Source organism: Rosa chinensis, chromosome 1, assembly GCF_002994745.2.
Source record: "Rosa chinensis cultivar Old Blush chromosome 1, RchiOBHm-V2, whole genome shotgun sequence".
In the NCBI taxonomy this organism is placed as follows: Eukaryota; Viridiplantae; Streptophyta; class Magnoliopsida; order Rosales; family Rosaceae; genus Rosa; species Rosa chinensis.
In genome coordinates this window covers 30026704-30036031 of record NC_037088.1, presented here as the reverse complement: position 1 = coordinate 30036031, position 9328 = coordinate 30026704, and the positions used below count along the sequence as shown (strand labels likewise).

The following is a 9328-nucleotide window of genomic DNA, read 5'->3' as shown; positions in this document are numbered from 1 at the left end:
CATGAGTTCTTTCTTGTGGTCTCACAGCTCGCAAGCATTTTCTTTGATTTTATATAGTTACATATGCAGCCTGTTCCATTTTTCCTGCTTAAACAGCATAACATTGACAAATTTAAATATCTTGCAACCCTGCTTTAGTTTTTAACTAGAAAACAAAGTCAAACTCACACTGTCCATTCCTGAGGAATTGTACTGATACATTTCCAAACCTACAGTACAGAAACATGGAAATATAATAAGAGATCAAAGGCCACAAACAGAAGAATATCAAAGCAACATTTAATTGTTTTGGCAACATGTACATACAAGGAAAGATTCCCTAGCTAGCTAGTAACAGCTCCAGGATTTAATACAGTAGCATCAATGTCCAATTTCTTTATACACATATAGAGGCATATATAAGCCTCTCATGGTACCCACCACAGGTGGTCGAGTTGGTAAGAGCCTCCAGGTGTGGAACCCCCATATCGGATTCGAATCCGCCGACGATTATTGGAGTAAATCCCAATATATTCTTGGTGGCCAGGGGGAGGTCTTTTGACAAGATCCCAGAGCACGGATTAGTCTCTGGCCTAGGAAGCCTTTGAGGACACCGTGTGATTGAACAATAAAAATAAAAAAATAATAAAAAAGCCTCTCATGGTTACTGAAGATCAGTAACATCGATCAGTCAAATCTAACTCCATCAAGATTCAGGAAAATCATCTTTTCTTTTGTCAGACAGGAATATCATCCTCAACATGTAAAATCTCACATCACTTGACAAATAAAATTTAAAAAAAAAAAAAAATTTACCTAAAAGGACCCAACGTGAACAGTGTTGGCATGACAAAAAAAAACCCAAAAAAAAAAAACAATCTAAACCACCGGACCGAGATTTCTCTCACGTTTCTCAAAACAAAACAATGAAAAAATAACCAAGCAAATAACCTAGTATTTATATATCCATTACCCAGTAACCCTAAACTTTGATCAAAAACCCTGAAACGAAAAAAAATAAATAAATAAAGGAAGAAGAAGAGAAGAAGGTTTTATGACCTGCATCACCAATATGGTCAAAGTAACGTGTTTGCTAAGAGAATTTCTACACAATTTGCAATCTTTACTATTCGAGCCCATCTGGTTTAATTCTTTATCATTGTTTCTATTGACTATAATAACGTGCAAATATCAAATCTATAAATTGATAATCAGATACTATATGATGCTATAAGAACAGATCGATCCGTAACATACATAAGTAGAGAGAGAACTTACTCACAGTAACAAGAACACTCCAGTCGAGCTAGGTTTAGGTTTGGAGAAAAGATGAGGGTTTAATTTTTTTTCCTTTTGGCATGGGATATAATGGGATATAATATAGATGCCCTAATTTTATACTACAAGCGGCCGACCTAGAATCTCCTATTAGGACTCCACTTTATAACAATTAATAAAGGGGTTCTCTTTTTAATATACTCTTTCTTGTTCCTTATATGTTTACCATAACTCAACTACTGTTCTAAAGATTGTTAAGACTTGATATATACTTTTTCTATTACCTTTTATGTTTTTTTTTTTTCTTTTCAATTCTACTGCTTGGAGCATAGTTGACTCTCGATCACTCATCGGTTGTGAAACCGAGTAAATATTATTTTGATCATGAAGCACAATCATCATACCCGAGTCTTCAGCCAAGAAGCAGCTCAATCGATCAGCATATAAGGAATTTAGCTTTAACTAGGTACTAAGCCCGCGCGATGCTGCGAGTATGTTATATGTCTGAATTTTATCATTCATATGGCTGAGCAGGCAAAACAAAAGGCAACCAATGCTAAGTTTGATGTTCAAAGTTATGAGACAATAAATGAAGGAGAACACATTATACTGGAATAAAAGGACATACAAAACCCAGCGTAACAATAACTGATAATGATATATACGAACCTGTAGCATAATTCCACCTACTTTTAGCTCTTCTTCATAACACCCCAATTTTCTTCAACATGGTCACATTTTTCTTTTTGGCGAGTCATCACCATGTCTTCTGAATAAGGTGAACTAAGGATTATTTTTAGATTTGGAAAACCAAATTATCTAATATATAAATAAGGCAGCACTTCAAAGATACAAGTCTAAGCACAGGATGAGTTGAAATCAATTCCAAACCCGGAGTTGCTAGAGTAGGAGAAGATCATGCTAGTTTTAAACAAACTTATACTCTCACAATAAGCAAGTCCTTCAAATTCCTCGACTAGACATGCAACATTTTTCTAGTAACAACTACAACACGGAAACCTCTGCAAAGAGAGGTAAACAGTCACATTATCATGGGGCTCTCACAAACATGCCTCAAAGGTAGAACTGTTCTCTACGATCAAGCATTTATGCCACATTTGGACAACCTGTGCCACACCTTCAGCGATCTCCCTTTGAATGACACCATCTGGCATATCAAAGGTCCTCCTTCTCATGGACAACGATTTTCCGGCTGGATGGGGGTCAACCACTCAAATCCCCAAGCATTGCTTCCAGCTCATCCATCATTGACCTCTTTGCAGATCGCACCATTACATCGGCACCTCTCAATGGCTTCAACAGTGACGAGCAGAACAATGATCCTTTCAGCTTTGACGCTCTGCTGTATCATGGGCAACACAGCGGCGGTAAGAATGTTTAATAACTTATGCTCTGAGCTCCTTCAGGTTGGACTTGGCAACTGCCAGGTCTCTAAGAGCCAGGAGAGCCTGTGATCTACGGATCAGATAAGCTCTGAAATTCCCTTGTATCATCATCGCTGTATCCTCAGACGACAGTTCCTTGTTCTTCTCCTTAGCAATTTTACTACTTCCAGTTCTCTTAGCAAAAGCCTACACTCATCATGAATCATATTACAAAACCTCATCAGATTAAGTAAAGTGCTTCAGAACGACTATACTTGAACCACAGCAATCAAAACCTTGTCAGTTAAATGACCAACTTTTATTAAGCCTCTTGCTCTGCCTCACTTGCTGTTTCAGCCGAACCAACAGCGTCGTCATTGACTCTGTTCCTCTCCATTTCCTTGTTTTCAAGTTCAATCTTCAGGATTTCATTTTCCTCAGTGATGTTCTGCAATTCTGTCTCCGTGCAGTTTCCGACTTCTTCAGCTCCATTGCAAGTTCAGATTCCCCTTCACTTTGATAGATTTTCTCAATATGCAATCTCAATCTGTCATTTTCATCCGATATACTCTGTAATTCATTTTCTTTATTGGGTTTGATTCATCTCCAAGCTTCGTTAATCAATTTTGTTTAAGAGATAAGTTGGGTCTCCCTAGTTTTCGTTTTAGATGAGTTTTTTTTGTTTTGGAAGGCAGGATATTGTCTGTCATTCCTCATTCGTAGTACTTTACATCTGGGAAGTCCGGAAGTGTAGGATATTTACTTGTATTTCTCTTATTTTTAATAAATCTTTTACCTCTCATTTGTGAGGTTTGATTAAAAAAAAAAAAAAAAAAAAAGTCTTCAACATGAGCCCTTGCTTCGTTCAGTTTTGATGTCCATTCAGCTTCCCTCTGACACGATTCAGATTTTGTAGATTCAACTTCATGATATGCACTTCTAATCTGCAGTGTGGTCTGAATATATTCTTCTTGGTACCTCATCTCAGCCGCATCTAATGCAGACCTCAATTGACTCACTTCAAATTCAAACAATTTAGGTCTTCTTTTAACTGTACTGTTTCTTTCGTTTTCTTCATGTTCCAGATCAAGTTTTTGGCCATCAAAATAATTATGGGGGAAAAGCTATACCTCAAGAAAACGATTCCAATTCTTGCAGTTCTGCAGATCAAGTTTCGCAACATCCTTTCCATATCTACAAAGATAAGATCATTCAATATAATACCAAAAGCAGTATTGTCTTTGCCACTGAATAATAGATAGCAAGCAGCACAAACCTTATTGCAGGTTGAATTAAAGAGCTAGCTATCATCAACTGTTTACTGATGGATCACCACATCGGTGGAATTCCATGTACCACTAATTGTCATGAATGAGCGGTCTTTTTTAAGAATGGCAAACCTAATGATATTGTAGATATGGGGTATGTGATCATCAGAACTTTTCAGATGACAGCTCCTTCAAACCATTCTTGCTTATCCCACTCATCAAGATAATCAAGATTATATGTATGAACAGAAACAAAACTGACAATATCAGGATCCTATGTATTAACAGAACAAAACCGACAAAGATCATGCTTAGAATTTTCAATTTGTTAAACGTAACCTCTAATTTGAAGAAGGTTCCAAATAGTTCTCTATTCCAGGAATTGACACTGGTTAGTTAAACTGACACTGGCTAGGGTAACTTCAGAGTTGGCAGCGGTTCTGTGGAGGTACACTTAATTAACCTGTGCTTCGGGCCCTAGAGTAATTAATGTCATACAAGGAGCTTTGAATTCTTTGAAGCATATAAAGCAAGGACACCGGAAGAAACATGCATGCATATAATTCTGCAGAGTATGAAAAGGGGGCTCGAGGAATAGGAAGACAACAAACTTCACCAATATAGCTTGGCCATTTAATTAGTTTAATATAGATCTAACTTCACGTCTTCACAGCTTCACCCATGTCCCTGGTTGGACATATTAAGTACTTAACAAACTTAACTAACATCACCGGTATCATTCCAAGAATACTGAAGCAGAACTGCAGAAGCACATTCAGTAATACAAACTTATCAAATTTTTTTCTAAATTTAGAGTCCCACATTACAAAAAGGAGTTGCCACATATCCTTAAAAAGTAAATGAAATAACACGGACAAAAATGCAAATAACTAAAACATTGGACATTATCTATAAGGTCAAAAGATTGGCCTTGGGCCTTGGGCCTTGGGGCTCTTGGGCTTTGTTTGATTGAGGAGTTGTTTTTGCTAGATTTTTTATTCATTTATTTGTTTTATATTTATTTTCATTTTCTAACAGCAATAAAAGTGTATCCCGGCGGGAGGTGGTGCGGTTGAGGCGCCAACTATGAAAGTTTTTTGGCGTAATGTATGAAAGCAGCTTAGGAGCAGAGCGAAGAGAGTTCATGTAGATTGATTTCGCATACACTAACGGGTGCGATCATACCAGCAATAATGCACCGGATCCCATCAGAACTCGAAGTTAAGCTTGCTGGCGAGAGCAGTACTAGGATGGGTGACCTCCTGGGAAGTCTCGTGTTGCACCCCTCTTTTTCTTTTTCTTTTTTTGTTTCGGTTCATTAAGTTGCATTTTTGATTTCGGCTACTTTGTCCGTGTACTAATTCAATCCAACTTTCGAAGGCTCGTGAGATTGAAGGAAAGCTCACCGGCCGCGGAGATTAGAAGACGCAAAAGACTGGCCTTGGGCCTTGGGCCTTGGGCTCTTGGGCTTTGTTTGATTGAGGAGTTGTTTTTGCTAGATTTTTATTCATTTATTTGTTTTATATTTATTTTCATTTTCTAACAGCAATAAAAGTGTATCCCGGCGGGGAGGTGGTGCGGTTGAGGGCCAACTATGAAAGTTTTTTGGCGTAATGTATGAAAGCAGCTTAGGGAGCTGAGCGAAGAGAGTTCATGTAGATTGATTTCGCATACACTAACGGGTGCGATCATACCAGCAATAATGCACCGGATCCCATCAGAACTCCGAAGTTAAGTTGCTTGGGCGAGAGCAGTACTAGGTGGGTGACCTCCTGGGAAGTCCTCGTGTTGCACCCTCTTTTTCTTTTTCTTTTTTGTTTCGGTTCATTAAGTTGCATTTTTGATTTCGGCTACTTTGTCCGTGTACTAATTCAATCCAATCTTCGAAGGCTCGTGAGATTGAAGGAAAGCTCACCGGCCGCGGAGATTAGAAGACGCAAAAGACTGGCCTTGGGCCTTGGGGCTCTTGGCTTTGTTTGATTGAGGAGTTGTTTTTGCTAGATTTTTATTCATTTATTTTGTTTTATATTTATTTTCATTTTTAACAGCATAAAGTGTATCCGGCGGGGGGTGGTGCGGTTGAGGCGCCAACTATGAAAGTTTTTTGGCGTAATGTATGAAGCAGCTTAGGGAGCTGAGCGAAGAGAGTTCATGTAGATTGATTTCGCATACACTAACGGGTGCGATCATACCAGCAATAATGCACCGGATCCCATCAGAACTCCGAAGTTAAGCTTGCTTGGGCGAGAGCAGTACTGGATGGTGACTCTGGAGTCCTGTGTTGCACCCTTTTTTCTTTTTCTTTTTGTTTCGGTTCATTAAGTTGCATTTTTGATTTCGGCTCTTTGTCGTGTACTAATTCAATCCAATCTCGAAGGCTGTGAGATTGAAGGAAGCTCGGCGCGGAGATTAGAAGACGCAAAGACTGGCCTTGGGCTTGGGGTTTGGGCTTTGTTGATTGAGGAGTTGTTTTGCTAGATTTTTTATTCATTTATTTTGTTTATATTTATTTTCATTTTCTAACAGCAATAAAGTGTATCCGGCGGGGAGGTGGTGCGGTTGAGGCGCCAACTATGAAAGTTTTTTGGCGTAATGTATGAAAGCAGCTTAGGGAGCAGAGCGAAGAGAGTCATGTAGATGATTCGCATACACTAGGGTGCGATCATACCAGCAATAATGCACCGGATCCCATCAGAACTCCGAAGTTAAGCTTGCTTGGGCGAGAGCAGTACTAGGATGGGTGACCTCCTGGGAAGTCCTCGTGTTGCACCCCTCTTTTTCTTTTTCTTTTTTGTTTCGGTTCATTAAGTTGCATTTTTGATTTCGGCTACTTTGTCCGTGTACTAATTCAATCCAACTCTTCGAAGGCTCGTGAGATTGAAGGAAAGCTCACCGGCCGCGGAGATTAGAAGACGCAAAAGACTGGCCTTGGGCCTTGGGGCTCTTGGGCTTGTTTGATTGAGGAGTTGTTTTGCTAGATTTTTTATTCATTTATTTTGTTTATATTTATTTTCATTTCTAACAGCAATAAAAGTGTATCCCGGCGGGGAGGTGGTGCGGTTGAGGCGCCAACTATGAAAGTTTTTTGGCGTAATGTATGAAAGCAGCTTAGGGAGCAGAGCGAAGAGAGTTCATGTAGATTGATTTCGCATACACTAACGGGTGCGATCATACCAGCAATAATGCACCGGATCCCATCAGAATCCGAAGTTAAGCTTGCTTGGGCGGAGCAGTACTAGGATGGGTGACCTCCTGGGAAGTCCTCGTGTTGCACCCCTCTTTTTCTTTTCTTTTTTGTTCGGTTCATTAAGTTGCATTTTTGATTTCGGCTACTTTGTCCGTGTACTAATTCAATCCAACTCTTCGAAGGCTCGTGAGATTGAAGGAAAGCTCACCGGCCGCGGAGATTAGAAGACGCAAAAGACTGGCCTTGGGCCTTGGCCTTGGGGCTCTTGGGCTTTGTTTGATTGAGGAGTTGTTTTTGCTAGATTTTTTATTCATTTATTTTGTTTTATATTTATTTTCATTTTCTAACAGCAATAAAAGTGTATCCCGGCGGGGAGGTGGTGCGGTTGAGGCGCCAACTATGAAAGTTTTTTGGCGTAATGTATGAAAGCAGCTTAGGGAGCTGAGCGAAGAGAGTTCATGTAGATTGATTTCGCATACACTAACGGGTGCGATCATACCAGCAATAATGCACCGGATCCCATCAGAACTCCGAAGTTAAGCTTGCTTGGGCGAGAGCAGTACTAGGATGGGTGACCTCCTGGGAAGTCCTCGTGTTGCACCCCTCTTTTTCTTTTTCTTTTTTGTTTCGGTTCATTAAGTTGCATTTTGATTTCGGCTACTTTGTCCGTGTACTAATTCAATCCAACTCTCGAAGGCTCGTGAGATTGAAGGAAAGCTCACCGGCCGCGGAGATTAGAAGACGCAAAAGACTGGCCTTGGGCCTTGGGCTCTTGGCTTTGTTTGATTGAGGAGTTGTTTTTGCTAGATTTTTTATTCATTTATTTGTTTTATATTTATTTTCATTTCTAACAGCAATAAAAGTGTATCCCGGCGGGGAGGTGGTGCGGTTGAGGCGCCAACTATGAAAGTTTTTGGCGTAATGTATGAAAGCAGCTTAGGAGCTGAGCGAAGAGAGTTCATGTAGATTGATTTCGCAACACTAACGGGTGCGATCATACCAGCAATAATGCACCGGATCCCATCAGAACTCCGAAGTTAAGCTTGCTTGGGCGAGAGCAGTACTAGGATGGGTGACCTCCTGGGAAGTCCTCGTGTTGCACCCCTCTTTTTCTTTTTCTTTTTTGTTTCGGTTCATTAAGTTGCATTTTTGATTTCGGCTACTTTGTCCGTGTACTAATTCAATCCAACTCTTCGAAGGCTCGTGAGATTGAAGGAAAGCTCACCGGCCGCGGAGATTAGAAGACGCAAAAGACTGGCTTGGGCCTTGGGGCTCTTGGGCTTTGTTTGATTGAGGAGTTGTTTTTGCTAGATTTTTTATTCATTTATTTTGTTTTATATTTATTTTCATTTTCTAACAGCAATAAAAGTGTATCCCGGCGGGGAGGTGGTGCGGTTGAGGCGCCAACTATGAAAGTTTTTTGGCGTAATGTATGAAGCAGCTTAGGGAGCTGAGCGAAGAGAGTTCATGTAGATTGATTTCGCATACACTAACGGGTGCGATCATACCAGCAATAATGCACCGGATCCCATCAGAACTCCGAAGTTAAGCTTGCTTGGGCGAGGCAGTACTAGGATGGTGACCTCCTGGGAAGTCTCGTGTTGGCACCCCTCTTTTTCTTTTTCTTTTTTGTTTCGGTTCATTAAGTTGCATTTTTGATTTCGGCTACTTTGTCCGTGTACTATTCAATCCAACTCTTCGAAGGCTCGTGAGATTGAAGGAAAGCTCACCGGCCGCGGAGATTAGAAGACGCAAAAGACTGGCCTTGGGCCTTGGGGCTCTTGGGCTTTGTTTGATTGAGGAGTTGTTTTTGCTAGATTTTTTATTCATTTATTTTGTTTTATATTTATTTTCATTTTCTAACAGCAATAAAAGTGTATCCCGGCGGGGAGGTGGTGCGGTTGAGGCGCCAACTATGAAAGTTTTTGGCGTAATGTATGAAAGCAGCTTAGGGAGCTGAGCGAAGAGAGTTCATTGTAGATTGATTTCGCATACACTAACGGTGCGATCATACCAGCAATAATGCACCGGATCCCATCAGAACTTCCGAAGTTAAGCTTGCTTGGGCGAGAGCAGTACTAGGATGGGTGACCTCCTGGGAAGTCCTCGTGTTGCACCCCTCTTTTTCTTTTCTTTTTTTGTTTCGGTTCATTAAGTTGCATTTTGATTTCGGCTACTTTGTCCGTGTACTAATTCAATCCAACTCTTCGAAGGCTCGTGAGATTGAAGGA

General features: G+C 40.3%; 8 non-coding genes and 1 pseudogene across 8 annotated transcripts; all 9 read left to right on the top strand.

The window, feature by feature from the left end:
• The first annotated feature begins 5081 nt into the window (after window positions 1-5081).
• On the top strand, window positions 5082-5196 carry LOC112183129. The gene has a single exon (XR_002929732.1). It is a non-coding gene; the product is annotated as a 5S ribosomal RNA (ribosomal RNA).
• A 394-nt stretch (window positions 5197-5590) lies between these two features.
• LOC112183103 lies at window positions 5591-5707 on the top strand. The gene has a single exon (XR_002929708.1). It is a non-coding gene; the product is annotated as a 5S ribosomal RNA (ribosomal RNA).
• A 381-nt stretch (window positions 5708-6088) lies between these two features.
• LOC112183130 lies at window positions 6089-6200 on the top strand (annotated as a pseudogene).
• Window positions 6201-6564: 364 nt separating this feature from the next.
• On the top strand, window positions 6565-6683 carry LOC112183055. The gene has a single exon (XR_002929662.1). It is a non-coding gene; the product is annotated as a 5S ribosomal RNA (ribosomal RNA).
• A 387-nt stretch (window positions 6684-7070) lies between these two features.
• Window positions 7071-7187, top strand: LOC112183111. The gene has a single exon (XR_002929717.1). It is a non-coding gene; the product is annotated as a 5S ribosomal RNA (ribosomal RNA).
• Window positions 7188-7582: 395 nt separating this feature from the next.
• On the top strand, window positions 7583-7701 carry LOC112183054. The gene has a single exon (XR_002929661.1). It is a non-coding gene; the product is annotated as a 5S ribosomal RNA (ribosomal RNA).
• A 382-nt stretch (window positions 7702-8083) lies between these two features.
• LOC112183053 lies at window positions 8084-8202 on the top strand. The gene has a single exon (XR_002929660.1). It is a non-coding gene; the product is annotated as a 5S ribosomal RNA (ribosomal RNA).
• A 389-nt stretch (window positions 8203-8591) lies between these two features.
• LOC112183122 lies at window positions 8592-8708 on the top strand. The gene has a single exon (XR_002929726.1). It is a non-coding gene; the product is annotated as a 5S ribosomal RNA (ribosomal RNA).
• A 389-nt stretch (window positions 8709-9097) lies between these two features.
• Window positions 9098-9217, top strand: LOC112183102. The gene has a single exon (XR_002929707.1). It is a non-coding gene; the product is annotated as a 5S ribosomal RNA (ribosomal RNA).
• Window positions 9218-9328: the final 111 nt, after the last annotated feature.